This window comes from Pseudorca crassidens, chromosome 8 (assembly GCF_039906515.1).
Source record: "Pseudorca crassidens isolate mPseCra1 chromosome 8, mPseCra1.hap1, whole genome shotgun sequence".
NCBI classification, from domain to species: domain Eukaryota; kingdom Metazoa; phylum Chordata; class Mammalia; order Artiodactyla; family Delphinidae; genus Pseudorca; species Pseudorca crassidens.
In genome coordinates, this window is record NC_090303.1 from 19,397,182 (window position 1) to 19,413,104 (window position 15,923).

General features: G+C 46.6%; 1 protein-coding gene across 5 annotated transcripts in view; it reads left to right on the top strand.

The window, feature by feature from the left end:
* ATXN7L1 (ataxin 7 like 1) overlaps nt 1-15,923 on the top strand; it is a 239,745-nt gene that overhangs the window by 159,191 nt on the left and 64,631 nt on the right. The window contains exon 1 of one of the 5 annotated variants that reach the window (XM_067745966.1): nt 8,861-9,090. The exons of the other annotated variants lie outside the window; for them this stretch is intronic. The gene's annotated coding sequence lies outside the window, so the exon portion shown is untranslated. Of the gene's footprint in view, nt 1-8,860; nt 9,091-15,923 lie in introns of those variants that run through there. 5 annotated transcript variants of the gene reach the window in all.

Here is a 15,923-nt window from a genome sequence, read left to right on the forward strand (position 1 = left end):
CACGGGTTTGAGCCCTGGTCGGGGAAGATCCCACATGCCACGGAGCAACTAAGCCCCTGTGCCACAGCTACTGAGCCTGTACTCTAGAGCCCGCGAGCCACAACTACTGAAGCCCACGCGCCTAGAGCCCGTGCTCTACGACAAGAGAAGCCACTGCAACGAGAAGCCCGTGCAGCACAACGAAGAGTAGCCCCTGCTCGCCACAACTAGAGAAAGCCCGTGCACAGCAATGAAGACCCAATGCAGCCAAAAATAAAAACTAATTAATTTAAAAAAATAATAATAAGGTGAAGTGCCAAAAAGATGTGTGTTCAATAATAGCATGACATAAAGTAAGCAGAGTAAAAGTAGTTTAAAAAAAAAGAAAAGGAAAAAGAGGGGGGTGGGGGGAAGAAGAAAGAAAAGAAAGGAAAAGAAAAGAATCCCTGCAAAACTGAGTGATGGCCAACTCTGGGTAGCAGTGCATGCTTGGGTCTGGCTTCATTAACTTAAGTTTTAGCCTCTCTGGTCTTTGGTTTCCTCATCTGAACATGAGGATGATAATAGCAATCTCATCACATTTCGGTGAGGATTAAACAAGGTAATCCCAGTGGTTTTTATACCAGTTTATCTATCGCCTTTTAAGGTACTATCTTAATCCGGGGCAAGCAATGGATTATGATTTTTGAGGGTCAGTTGCCATCAGTGAAGTAACGAACAATCGCGGCTTACAGTTAATGAAATCGATTCTAGAAGTAACAGAATTCCTACTCATTTATCCATTCACTGGACAAATACCCATCACACGCTTCTTATGGGCAGGCACTGTGTGAGGCTAAGGGCTAGAGTAGTGAACAAGACAGACCTGGTGTTCCCTTTCAGGAAGCTCATAACCTGGCAGAGAGGACCAGGTGTTAAGGGATCCTGTGCTGAAATCTACCTGTGTTAGCCTCCCCGAGAGGCATGTTTGTTGGGACTGACCTGAGCTGGTTTGACCACGCACAACTCTTGGCTCTTTTTGGTAGAAAACAGTCGCCCCTGTAGAAGGTCGAGGTGGTGAGACTTAGCTTCTGCCCCACAGCCTAGCCACCAGGTGGTAACGAATGAGAGTGTTAGACTGAAGTCTGCCGCAGGTACAGGCATTCATCACACAAGTGTTTTTCAGGTAGGCAGAAAACAGTTCACTCAACCTATCTGGTGAACTTGATGAAATCCCAGCCCTCTCTCCATCGAGTTGTTCCAACCATACCTTATGGTAAAGGTTCACTCAAGGCAGCTGCAGCAATATTCCAGAGACAGGACTGTTTCCCTGAGTCAGCACCATGCTGTCATCAACCCTCCTAATGTGACAGCTGCACGCAGGGCAGCCTCGAGTGCCCTGTTTATACAAGGGTAGGGAGGTCGCTAAAGATTTTTTGCCAGGCTACATGCATTGAACACCTTTAATTTTACCAGTAAGAACCCATTTCTAGCATTCGTTTTACTAAGTCACAAGTTTCACCAACAAAAGCTCAGAACGTTTATCCAAATAGCCAAAGGGCTTAAAGTAGCCAGTGTTGGAGTGTGACCTTCTGGGGTTAATAGCAGCCGCGGAATCCAGGCTTTGTATTCTGCATGTGAGCTGATCACCCCTAGAGGCACAGCCTAGACCAACTGGTTCACACACAGTAAAACACCAGCTACATTCAAGTACTCTTATTTTCTCTTGTATTTATTTATTTACACACTCAAGTGCTTTAAGGTAAATTAGACTTGTCACCATGTTCCATTTCTCTCTCCTATTCGAAAGGTATGATGGGGGGCGCAGCGGGGGAGAGGGCCGGATTATATCTAAAGTGACCATAAGTCCTGGTTTGCCTGGGAGAGTCACAATTTGTACCTGATGCTCTGGGGCCCATGCTTAAATGCACCGCTTTTTACTTTCAAAAGTGTCCAGTTAGGATAATAGCTATATCGTTACTCTGCTTATAGAGAGAATGCAATGGCAACAAACATGGAGAACAAACTCAGGAGAATTGGGTTTGAAGCCTGTCTCTAATAGGGTGGCCTTGGGCAAACTGCCTCCCCTTGATAAATCTTATTTTCCTCATTTGTCAACTGAGAATAACTCACTTGCTTGCCCTCCTTCCTAGTCATTTTTGGGGGCGATATCTCTTGGATGTGAATACACTATGAAGGTGAATGTTATCCCTTGGATGTGAATACACTTTGTAAAGAGAACACAAGTTAGGGATTGTTCCTGTTAAATCCAGCGTCGGTTTATGCCTTGAATTGACTCTGGCTTGGAAGAAAACTAGCTTCAGAATCCAGAGGGCGTCAGCTCTTTCCTTGTCTTCCTGGAGAATGGAGATACCAGTAGCCTGCTTCTGCCAGAGAGGTAACTAGCAGAGCCATCTGCTTGGGGATTTACATTTCCCCTTAATTCCATCAGGGAAGAGAACATGACCCTTAAAAGTAAACCCACAAGCCTTTCCTTTGCCTTCATATGCATTAATGTGAAAGATTTCCAATAAAGACTCAACTTACCCCTCTGTATATGAGTAGAACCTTTCAAAAGTTTGAGGAGACGCCATAACTAGTGAGAGGCGAGTGTGAAAGCTCAGCTTGTGTGTGCTGCCCTGTGGATGGATGCATGGATTTAGCCAGTGTTCCCATGGGAACAGTCACGAGGTGAGAATGGGGTGGGATGCCCCAAACAGAAGTACTGTTTTGCATAATAATGTAGAATTTTACTTCTTCAAAGTGAAATTGCTTTTTTTTCTTATTATAAAACTAATGCATTGTAAAAACTGCCAACATTTCAGGAAATAAAAAAAAGTATTTCCGTGTAAAACTTTCCAGTCTTTTTTCTATGTGTGTTTGTCTATGTGTCGTACATGTGTATCTGTATGCATATATTTTATATTTTAAAAAATAAAAGTGGAATCCTATTATAGACATTGCCTTGAAATCCACTTTTTTTTTCCGTCTACAATTATTGTGGACACATTTCAGTAAATATAGATCGACATCATCATTTTTATAGCTTCCCAGCATTCCAGTAGTTTATTTAACCAGGGCCTGATTGCTTGTTATCTGAGTTTCTTTAAGGGCACAGTATCTACCCCCTTTGCTGTAATTTTTAAAAATCAATATATCTACCCCCTACACACACACACACACACACACACACACACACACACACATACACACACATACCCCACTTCAAAATTCCACCAGGAGACGTTTCATATACATATTAGTTTGCATTTAGGTGAGAAGACTCCTTAGAGCTGAAGTATACTCTAGGAGGAGCTGTAAATTACAGGGCAAAGGGCAGCTCAGAGTCCAGATGGAAATACTGCATTGTTACAAACTGCCTGAAGTAGGGTCAGTTACTTTAGGGAATACTTCCTGATACACTGGAACCCAGAGCTGGTCATTCACGAAGCTACGTTGCTGCCAAAAGCCTCTGTCATTCAATAGCCCTTCCAGCCTGAGGCTCAGTCATCAGAATACTCCTTTCAAAGGAGAAACACTCACGTTCACACACGGGCGTTTACACATGGCGCATCCAGTAACACCTCAGTGTCAGGAACTCTGCCACTGAACAGAGCCCCACCAGGAGCTCTGAGCACATAAGAACACCCAGCCCCGCGAGGCATCCGTGGGGCACCCCGCAGGCTTTCATGGAGCAATATTTTACACTTAGTTTAGATGTAATACTGGGAAGCTGGATGGTCTGATTTCCAGGTTTGGCAAATTAGAGCTGTGCGGACTAGGACTGTGGAGGCAGAAGCCCTGACAAAATAAAAGTGGCGCCAGATGCAGAGGAAAAAGTAAAAGGCCGAAAGTGGGAACGCTGAAGCCCTTTTTGTGCAGGGACAAAAGCCCCGTGCACCGTCTCGGTGTTTATACGCCACAGGTGCCGCTCGTGATGGTGGGGCCATCTCTTCAGAGATCCCTGACCAACATTTTAAACCGTGGAATAAACAAGAAGAGAAAACGTTTGGGTGGTTTTCACTTAGTAAAGATAAATCCTACCTTTTGGAATTTTTGTCCCATCCATATGTGCATACTAGGTTGCTGCCGTGTAAAATTCATTTCTTAAGGTGGATCAGGGTCAAAAAGTTTGAAAGCTACGGTAGACCCTGATATCACCATTTTGCAGCAAAGTATAGAAACCAATGCCCTTAACAGTGACCTTGAGTTATCAAAAAAAAAAAAAAAAAAGATGAAATAATGTTCAAAGGATACCATTTAAGAGGACAAAGTACAAGAGAATGAAGATCTTTGGAAAGATTCCTGTTACAAAGTGGCTACACTTTTTTTGAAGATTTAGTATTTTTAATCTTAAGTGGAAAGCCTTTCTACCTTCTCCCTAACTTGAACCACAGTACAACTTTAAAAAATACCAACTTTGACTGCGGGGGAAAAAAAGGAACCTGAAAAAATAATAATAAGATAAAACATTGTACTTTAAAAAAATCAATTAATGAAAACAAAATGAATTAAAATACCAAATTTTATACATACTTAACAAAAAGATATTCACCTTCCAGGTGTACCTAATAAGGTATGCATCTCTCTTGATGGTTCACATTAAGTGGAACTTCATTCATTCAAAACCTATATTTAAAACATACAGCAAGCCTTCCATGCTCTGGCTAGGCATTGGATTACAAAGATAAGTGAGACTCACAATGGGCCCTCAAGGAAACGTGAGGTCCACTGGTTCAGACTGTAGTCAACCCACATTTACTGACCTTCAATATAAAGTCATTTTTCTAATTGTGGTGCAGTACCAGCTAAGGCTGGTTGAAACTGGCTCTCTCCTGAAGAATCTAGGGTCTGTGGCCCCATATGTGCAAAACTGTCCCCATGGCTTTGGTCATGAGTCCACATTACAAAGGATTAGTCCAAAAGCCAATTCCAGGTACGATAAGGCAGGCTGGTCCAGTCCCTATGAACCCAGGTAACAGGGCAAGAGCGAAGAGTGTCCAGCTGAGCCACAGGTCCTGACCTGGAAGTCTGCAGGGCAACATAAGGGGTAAAGCCGGGTCTGGAGCCAATGGCAGCCACAGCTATTGCCATGCTTACCTTGCTTCTCTGTCTCCTGACATCTCAGGCCTCCGTCCTTTTTTTGACCAGCTCTCCACATATCCAGGCCATGTTTTTAAGACCATACTGGGTCCTGCCCAGGTTCCTTCTCTGTATATGTACTCTGATGCAGTGCCGTTCCCTGGAGGGGCATCTAAATGCCCAGAGCGTGGGCAGGGGACCCCAGCTTTGTCTCCATCACTCTGTCATCCTCCGGGCTGGATGTACTGTGCTCACCAGCCTTCCCCAAATCACCATATCCATGAGCAGAGTGCTGTTTGTCTGGCCTATGATAGAACTACCTTTGTTAAGCACACTGGTACCAGCTACAACAGCAAATGAATGCTAATATTCCGTATTCCTCTATTAGCCCACTATCACTAACTTTACTGATTTGGAGGCCATGCCTCTCAGATTTTCAGGAGTTCTGATTTTAAATAGCCTATCGTGTCTTCCCTAAATATGTCAGTGCTTGTCCTACTTTAAAAAAAAAAAGATCTCTGTGCTCAGAGGAGTCACAAGGTACATGGAAGTATTCTCCTCACTTTGTGTCTTGTAAGCAAGCGCGTTTTCCTGCTGAGACTGTTCTGATTTACCCAGGCCCCATATTCTTTTCGGGCAGCATGGATGCAAATGTCCTGTGATTACCAAAACAACTTCAAATAAACCGGTGGGAGGTGCCACCTGTGCACTGCATCTAATCACAGAGCTTCTCCCGCCAACAGAGGCACGTGGATTTGATGAGTCTTCACGACCTAGGCTGCTTTAGTGACATTCAACATGAAGTCCACCTTGGCATCCAGCTTCCCTGGCCTTTGGTCCTATGTTTTGTTGTGCTGTGTTTTCAGGGAGAAAGAAGGGGGAGAGGTAGGTTCATAAAGTGGCCGCAAAACATTCTAGAACTTTCTGATCATCACCTCCTGACGTCTCCCGTCCTGCAGTCCACATTTGGCATCTCTGGTCATGGCCCTGAGTGCTTGGGTTCCTGACAAACGTCCCCATTCACTCCTACAACCCCCGCGGCAAACTCGCTACCATATCTCCTCAGAGGAAATGCCCCAGACCTACAATGAGCCCGCTCATGGGTGTCATAGAATACTAATGTCACCCTCTATCAAGCTGGGAGTGTGTCCACTTGGCACAGGCAAGGAACATAACAGTGACAGCCTTCATTTGGTCCATTATTTTCATCAGCCTCTGTAACAAAAGAACCCAGCAAAAGCATAACTTTGAAAGACGTTGGAGAAACGATGTAGCCAGATTACTCCCACATGCGAGACAGCACACCTTGGAGATGTAGGCTATGTAATATACAGCTTGGCAGGCCTGCTGGGGCATCCGCTCTGGTGGCTGCTTAGACTGGGATTAGGTGAGGAGCCAGGGATTAGCACGTGGGTGAACTAATCAAGTCAAAGGAAGACAGAGTGCAAACTGGGTGGAGGTGTTTGCTTTGCATTGAAATAATAGCTCGGAAGTGCAGAAGGCCGGAGCTCTCCCCACAGTGTGGAGAGGAAACCTCCTTGTTTAGGGAGTTGCAATCTGTGAACTGAAAAACCATGAAGACGGAGTTTTGAGGAAATCAAGGGAGGTGATGTGCTTTTATACTAAAACTACTGGCCTTTTCAGCTCTATCGTTATGTGTTCTGGAAACATGATAAAGGCAAGCAAGGGGGACTGGGTCAGGAGTTAGGAGACCTGACGCTGTTGATGATTTGCAGTGTGGCCTTGGATGTGATTTGTAGCCTCTCCAAAATCTCAGTTTACTTGTCTGTGAAAATGGGAATCATAAAGCCCACTACTTTTAAAATGCTTTGCAGACAATAAAGCACCACACCAGCACAGTCTCTGTTCGTGGGGCTGAGACCAAGGCTTCTCTGAGCCTCCGTTTTCCTCCTTTGTTAAATAGGGATAATCATAGCTGCCCTCTCTCATCTCCTAGGATGTTTCTGAGAATCAAATAATATAATGCGCAGGGAGGAGACATGTAAGCCAGGGAGTTCTAAGTGAGAGGCCTGGCTTACAAAATTCTGGGGTCGCTTTAAGAAGTCAGTTGTCGGGGCTTCCCTGGTGGCGCAGTGGTTAGGAGTCCGCCTGCCGATGCAGGGGACACGGGTTCGTGCCCTGGTCCGGGAAGATCCCACATGCCGCGGAGCGGCTGGGCCCGTGAGCCATGGCCGCTGAGCCTGCGCGTCCGGAACCTGTGCTCCGCAATGGGAGAGGCCGCAACAGTGAGAGGCCCGTGTACCGCCAAAAAAAAAAAAAAAAAAAGAAGTCAGTTGTCAATCCAGGGGCGGGGGCTGGTGTGAGCCTTACTTTGTCCCACCCGACCATTCCCTCCTTCTTCTCTTCCCCTCCCCCAACATCTTTCTCCCCTTCGCCTTCCTTTGTCTGGGAGGCTGCAAGCTGCCTGTGCTCTTCTCTCTTGATCCGTCAGGCAACTGCTGGCTTTCACTCCAGGGCAGCTCCGTTTCAGATCCCAGTGAAACCATGTCTGCATACAGTTTGTAAGAAAATGTAGGTTCCTTCAGGAGGAAAGGGGCAGCTACTGTGTGGGTTCCTATCCACCACATTGCACTGGTGACCCCCAGAACCAGAGGAACGACATTTGCTCTCCAGAATAAACATGAACCTGGCCTGTGGTTACAATGGTTTTTATAAACAACCTGTTTCTACCTACTCATTACTTTCCCCTAAACCTCTGGAGTGGGGAAGGGGCAACATTTTATTCAAATCAGAGATAGATGATAGATAGATAGATAGGAAGAAGGGGGTGGGGCAGAGGTTAGATGTGAATCCATTCAGCAATTAAAAATTTCTCACTCTTCCATTCGCAGCCCAATTCTCTTGGAATTCACTTTTCTCAAATGCTCAGATAATTCTAAAATTTCATCTGGTCAATTCTCTTGGTCCAAAAATGAGATAGTGCTTAATGCATTCTGGGAAAGAAATGAAAAACTTTGTTAAATACGTGATTTAAGTGTTCCTTTTTATTTTATTTTGCCAAATGAAAATACTCGATTCACTGTTACCTGTAAGAGAACACAGATTACAGTCTGGATGAGGGAGGAAGGTTGGCCACAGCAGCCCTAACCTCAAAGAGGAAAGGGAAACCTTTCTCAGGACCAGGTCAGAGAAGCCCAGGGACGCTATCCCTCCATTTGTTTCTTATGTGCCTCAATCATTTGCTTCCTGTGTGGCTCAGTGGCCTCGCTGCACGGAGCAGGGAACTTGGAAGTCCCTTTCCGTGTCTCAAAACTGCATTCGGCACGCCCCTTTTTTCCTCCTATGGGATTTACCAACATCCAAGTTCCAATGCTTCTGCAACCACCCCAGATGTGTACCAAGGCCTCAACATTTGCAAAATCTGAGTCAACCTCTAAGTAAAAGATGCTTCAAGGAAGCACCCAGTTCCGTCTGCTAATAACCGCAGTTCGTCATGTGACACCTGCCCCTCCCCCCCCGGTTCTCTCCGAAAACCCCCCACCCCACCAGTAAACTCGGTTGAAGTCTGACCTTTATCTGCCAACATCTACATTTCCTTCAAGGTGGTAATCTGCTTTTGTTATTTAAGTTTGGTTGTCTTCTTAATTGTTACCCAATTGCTCTGGGGCTTGCATAAACAGTTAACAAAAACTACGGCGCACGAGGCGGCCGTTTCGCTTTCTGGGCTTGTTGTTCTTGGCACTGGGTCAGTTCTATGAACTTCTGGTGTCCAACTGGTAGGACCTGAAACTCTGTGTTTAACAAGTGCCTGTAGTCAAAACAGTTGGCGTGTGCAAGCTGGTACTGACTGCAGCTGGTCAGCCGTCGGGTCCTGGACCGTGCAGAACCCCGAACCCCGAATCACGGTGCTCTGTTTGGGGGCCGGGCTTTTGTTGTTGTTTAGTGTGGGAAGGGGGCGGTTGCTTCCTTTTTTTTCTTTTTCTTTTCTGTGATGGCATCCGTGCTAATATGGATCGCTTCAGGTTCCAAAAGTGCAACGTGTTTACAGTCGTCGTAGAATCAGATTAAGTTGGCAGCCCGAGTCTCTCTGTAAGTGGTTTTAGTTTACATTTCTTCTAGCAGGATGTTTTGCATAAATTTTGCTGATCCTGGGTTATTTATAGACTTTTTTGAAAAAACGGGCATGCCTGAGAGTTTTCTAACTGCTGAAAGTGAAATCCGTTTCTGCATTTAGAGAAACGGCCGGGCATGTGCAGCAGAAGGTTATTTTAGCTCTTGAAAATTAATTTCTCCGCGAGGTCATTTGATAACATTCCCGAGCGTACTCTCCAGCTGCCGACATCAGATACCCTGATAATTGTCTCAGGACGTGTTGTTTGCTTTTGGTTGGTCACAAACGGAGTAAAATGAAAGTAATGATGCCATTTCCTCTGGGACGCTGTGGGAGAATGGATGCAGTGATTGGGTATTGTTTCAAACGTCCGAAATGGGTTCGTGGTGGTGGTTTTGTCCAACCCTGGGGAGCAGTGCAGCCGGCCCAGAAGCCGGGCGGCGGGACTTGCCGAGAGCCTGGGGGAGGGGCAGAGGAAGGCCGGTCGCTGGAAAGTGAGTGGGTTTTCCAGTTTGTCCTCATGTAAATGACAGTGATACTGAAGGGTTTATAGTACTAAAAGGAAATAATAATATTCAACGGCAAGATAGCATATTGGCTAATATTGGCTAAAATCTGTTTGATTTTTCCGGCTCTGGCGGTAGCATCTTTGGGGATCGCGTGCGTGTTTGCATGAGAACTAAAGCCGGGCACGATCGAAATCACTAAGCCAGCATTAGCACTCTATGAAAGGGCTTCCCATAATATTTACCAGAACAGTTGGCTAAAAATTGGTCTGCTTTGCCCACCGAATGGCTGTGTAATTAAATCTGCCCTTGAGAGCATACCTTGAGCACCTCCCATCTCCGTGTCTGCGCTCCCGGAATTTGCATGGCTAAGTAGCATGTTCATCAGCGTGAGGAGTGTGGAATCCCCGTCTAATGGTCCAGGAAGAACGTCGTAAATGAGACACTTCATTGTGCCTCGGCTTAAATATTTTAAACCAAACAAATCGAAAAGGCCCATCATCTGGGCCTTGTGAAAGGCCTTCTGAGTAGGGAGTCTCCTCTGATCCAGGCATGTGGGTCCCTCCCTGACAGGTCCAAACTTCACCACTACCCACCCCCCCAGCGTCACCAACTTACACATGAAATGACAATGGACAGTCGAAATGGAAATTTCCAAGGTAGTAAATGTGACCTAGGCCGAGGCGTGACATAATTCTCACTGCCCAGGGCTGCCATGAGTGGATTTCTTTTTCTCCTCCATGTTTCTCTCATCTATATAAAGTGAGGTGGTTTATTTTGTATTTTGTGTCATTTTTTGGTCTCCTCTGACCTTGCAGAGAATAACGATGAGGCTTGTTTTCGGTCTTGCACAGTTTAGAGCGTGCTCTATGCTTTCTCACGGTAGCCCCGCTGAGCTGGTGGGGACAGGTCGAGCCCTTTGGTCCCGGTATAAAGAAGGGATGGGGGCTCAGCCTGCACGGTGGAGCTGGGGAGCCACGCTCCGGCTCGCACATTATCCATCAGACCTTCGCCTTCTCGGTGCCCCATCCAAGCTGGATGCACCAGCTGCAACGCAGAGGTTAAGCAGCTCTTTGTTCTGATTTGATTCCAATCTGCCCCTACGGATGGGGCCCCTGTTGCACTCCCCTTTTCCTCCTCCTGTCTGTCAGGCTGGGTTGGGATTGGAGACTCACCTTTTGAAGGCCTCAGCTTGGAGGTGTGTGTCGGATTGTGTGCCTCTCAGCTAGCAGTGACTATGGGTGCCCCCATCCCACCGTATAGATAACCTCGTGGCCAGAGTGAATGAAGAGCCATGAAGGGAACCCACAGGCCTTTGTGTTGGAGAGGGATGGCAGTGAATACTGAGAAGTTTCCCAGTTATCCTCGCCCTTGGGCTTTTGCATTTGAATTGGTCAGACCCTCTCAATCCTACCATCCTTGGGAAAGGGAAGTTGCTTTGCAGGAGTTCAGCTGCTCTGAGCTGGAAGACCTGCCTTCGGACAGCCTGAGTGCAGCTGTAGGTTTTTCCTTGACTGGACAGGCAGGTTTCTGCTCGTGGAAGTGGTATCTTGGAGAGATTTGTAACAGTAATAATCATAATACTTTTCTTTTATGTGTGCATAGCCTGACTCAACTTTTAAACCTCTTTTACATGCCTGATCTCAGTGACTCCTTCCTATAGCCTTGGAAGGGTGGTATTATTAACCTCAGAGCATGGAGATTCTGGAAGGAGGGTGTGGGGATTCAGACACCAGCCCTTGGGCACCGGTTCTTTTCGTATCGATTTCAGCTGCCTAATGTCTATACTTGGTTGCCAGTAAGGAGGGTAGTTTGGGAGTTGGAAAACCGGTTTTCTTCTATTATTGTATTTCTTGTCAGTTATAAAGGCACGTTTGATTGCCTACCGTGTGCAAGGCACTGCTAAGAGCTTTACTTTTAGTCCTTCAACCACTGGTAGCAGGAGGGCTGTTGTCAGCCGCATTTGTTAGTCATCCATGGGATCGTACCAGTGAAGATGAAGTGTGGGCCAAGTGACATACCTGCCCTGAATGGCAGGTGGCTCGGTAGAGTCACTCCTCTGGAGTACTGTTCACAGGTCGCTGTCGCCCTGGGGGATAGATCGAGTTGCCCGCTTGGCCCTGTCCCCTTCCACATTATGAAGGACGATTTGGAAGAAGAATAGCATTAGTGGCAGGATTATCCAATTTTTCAAGCAGTAGATTTAGGAGGGAGAAGAGTTATATTAATGAGTCAGAGTCCTGAAAGATCTCCCCAGGCCAGAGCAGTGGACTGACTCCGACCAGATGACATTTGTAAAGGACACCTGTGGATAAGCAGCTTGGCAGTAAAGCATGTGAAATAAGACTCAGGGGTGATGCAGCCCTCAGAAATAAGAGATCTAGGGCTTCCCTGGTGGCGCAGTGGTTAAGAATCCGCCTGCTAATGCAGGGGACACGGGTTCGATCCGTGATCTGGGAAGATCCCACATGCCGTGGAGCAACTAAGCCCATGCGCCACAACTACTGAGCCCGCACGCTAGAGCCTGCGAGTCACAAGTTCTGAGCCCACGTGCCTAGAGCCTGTGCTCCGCAACAAGAGAAGCCACCACAATGAGAAGCCCGCGCACCGCAACAAAGAGTAGCCCCCGCTCGCTGCGACTAGAGAAAGCCCGCTCGCAGCAACGAAGACCCAACGCAGCCCAAAATAAAATAAAATACATAAATAATTTTTTTTAAAAAAAAGAAATAAGAAATCTAGCTTGGATGTCTAGTGGCCTTAACAGGAGAATGATACCCAGAACAGACAGCTGGGAGCTGCCCAGACTTCACCTGTGATGTTCTCCCTTCTGAGTGGCACAGTTTAGAAAGCACAGTCAGAGATCAGAAGAAGAGCGAAAATGACCTTTAGTGAGGAATGATTTTAAAAGATGTCTGGGAGTATTTATCCCAGAGAAAGAGGTTTCGGGGAACAAACATTTGGCAAGGTGTCCCATGGAAGGGAAACTCGACTGGTTCAAGGTGACCCCCACAGGGCAGAAATGGGGTGGACGTGCGGGCATCACAGAGCAGCTCACGTAGGGGAGATTGTCCAGCGGTGGTGCTTTCTGGCCTGCTGTGAACTTGGAGAGCTCGGGGCCTGCAGTGGAGAAGCCAGGCTGGGTGGCCCCTTGGCTACGGCTCCTCCGAAGAGGCTAACAGCCCTGGAAGGGGCCAGCAGCAGGTAGCAGAGAGTGATTACCTGTGGGGTTTCTTCTTGCTCTTTGGGAGTCTGTGACTCTGTCCCAACTTTATGGTCTAAGACCTGAGCCCCTTTGGTGGAAATGATGGCTGTATCAGGAATGAGGGGGCTGGCAGAGGGGAGCTGTGCCTCCGAGTCCCATCTGTAAGTGGCTAGGGCAGCCTTTGTGCGCCCCTGTGTGGGGTGGTGGGAGCAGCTGGCTGTTCGAGACAAATTAACACTTCTTTGCGGACCTGAATCGGCCACGTTTAGGGACTTCCGACTTGGAGTGAGTGCCTATCTGCTCTCTCCTACTGGTCGCCTTAGTTACCTTAACTTAAAGATTATTTCCTTTAAGTGATTCCAAGAAGGCTTCTGAAGGTAAGTCTCAGTTATTCTGAAACTGATTGTTCTGCTTGTGGATTGTCTCGGCCCTCACTTTCTGCAGAGTTTTGGGTTTTTTTGTTTTTGAGATGAAACGCATACAACATAAAATCAAACATCTTAAAGTGAACAATTGGGTGGCACTGAGTACATTTACAGTGTTTTGCAACCACCACTTCTGTCTAGTTCCAGAAGTTTCATCACTGCAAAGTAAAACCTCATACCCGTTAAGCAGTTATTTCCCCCTCTCCCTCCCCTCAGTCCCCGGCAACCACCCGTCTGCTTTCTGTCTCTGTAGATTTACCTATTCTGGACATTTCATAGAAATAGAATTCATATAATATGTGACTTTTTGTGCCTGGTTTCTTTCATTTGCATAATGTTTTCTAGATTCATCCATGTTGTAACATGTATCAGTACTTCACTCCTTTTCATGGCTGAATAATTGTCCCGTGTTATGTATATACCACGATTTATTTATTCATCCACTGATGGATACTTGGGTCGTTTCTGCCTTTTGGCTATAGCTAATAGTGCTGCTGTGAACATTCACATTCAGGGGTTTGTTTCATTTCTCCTGGGTGTGTACCCTAGGAGAAGAATTGCAAGATCATATGGTGATTCCACGTTTAATTTTTTGAGGAACCACCATACTGTTTTCCGTAGAGGCTGCACCATTTTACGTTCCCATGGAATGTGTCCAAAGGTTCCAGTCTCTCCACATCCTCAGCAACCCTTGTTATTTTCCATTTTGGGACTTTCTTGGTTGTTGTTTTTTATATACGTAGCCATCCTAGTACGTGTGAAGTGGTATCGTGTGGTTTTGACTTGCATTTCCCTGATGACTAATGATGTTAATCATCATTTCATGCGATTATCTTCTTTGAAAAAATGTCTGTTCAAGTCCTTTGCCCATTGTTTAATTGGGTTGAGCCTGCCTGTTTTTGTGTTTAGCATTAAGGTTCTAAACTTGCGGCTCCTCAGATGCCAGAGCAGTATACATATTGCATCTTCTTTTCTTTTTCTTTTCTTTTCTTTTCTTTTCTTCTCTTTCGGTCACTCCACGCGGCAGGCGGGATCTTAGTTCCCCAACCAGGGATCAAACCCGCCCCCACTGCAGTGGAAGTGCGGAGTCTTAACCACTGGACCTCCAGGGAAGTCCCCATCTTATTTTCTTAAGCCATCTGTTTGCTGAAAACCTAGTCCACCTACTTATTCCCAGGCACCTGAGATGAGGAGAGAACAGTGAAAGAGGTAAGGGAAGGTACTTCACCAGGACCAGAGGGCTCTGGGAGAGCTGGCCCATGGAAGCTGTTCACATCTCTATCCCCCAGGTCATCCTGGAACTCTCAGCAAACAGATACTAAGAAAGTTGCTCCCAGCTGTCTCTGGAAACACGCAGCCTCCTGGGCCACAGGGCCTGCCCTTTCATCTGTGCTTCCTCTGAGTATTGCAACATTCAGCAGGCCTCCTCTTGACAGTCCCCTGAGCAGGGGAAGTGTGCCCATGAGCCCTTGACCCTCTTGCCTAGAGTCTGGAGGATACAGCGCACAGCCTTACCCTGTCTCTAGCCCTCTCCGTAGGGCTGGGTTGGGTGGGTGGTCGAGTCACACACCCTCATACCCACTGGCTCCATTCCAAAGAAATGGACTTGTAGAAACTAGTCCTGCTTCGACAAGCGGCATAGCCCTTTCCCAGCCAGAAACTGATTCTGCTATATTCTGGGAAGAAACTCTCTCTGCGACAGGGGAAAAGGAAGCCCAAAGTCAGAGACCCAAAATCATGTTCTCCTTGAATAATTCTCCCATGGGAGACTCCCTGTTTCTGGCTTTGGTTATATGATCAAGCTGCTGGAGATGGTCCCAACCTGAGACAGCCTTACAAAGGCCAAGTTAGCACTGCCCAGTTTACGTGCCATGGTCTGAGATGATGCCATCCTCCCATAGTCTGAAATTCTCCAGTAGAGGCTTACTTCTGAGTCTTGGAAAGCTTTTATCTCTTAGGGGTTTGTTTTTATTTTTCCTTATTAAAAGGCGTATACTCTTCCGCCAGGGTTAACTTAAGATTTATCAGGTAACAGGCAGGTTTTACAAAGAAATGTTGGATGAAACATAGGAGAGATCCTAGTAGAAGATAAAAGAAAATAAAAATACCTAAAACACACTAAACTGCTGGGTTTTTTTTTAATGGAGGTGAAATTCACATAACAAAATTAATCATCTTAAAGCATTGAATTGTAATTTTTTTTCAGGCAAGGCTTTATTGGGACCCCTGCTGCAGCAGGGGGGGACGAGATCAAGCAACAGGTTCCCTTGCTTGCCCGCTCGCTGAGGGGGGGGGGCGCGTAAGCTTGTTTCTTATATGGGGTGAGGGTGTAGGGGTGTGTCCAGGGGTCAGGCCGGAGGGGTGGCCTAGGTGTTTTGCCCACCCCTCTGGTGGTGTTGAGTGCAGGGGGCATGCTCAGTTGAATTGTAATGTAGCACTCAGTCTGTTCACAATGTTGTGCAGCCGTCACCTCTGCGTGGTTCCAAAATGCTTTCGTCACCCCCAAAGGAGACCCTGTACCCCTGAAGCAGTCACTCCCCACTCCCTGCTTCCCTAGCCCCTGGCAGTCTGCTTTCTGTCTCTATGGATTTACCTATGCTGGCTATTCTGTACCGATGGAATCATACAGCGTGTGGCCTTTTGGGACCCATTGTCTTTTTTAGACATCCCCCCTCCCC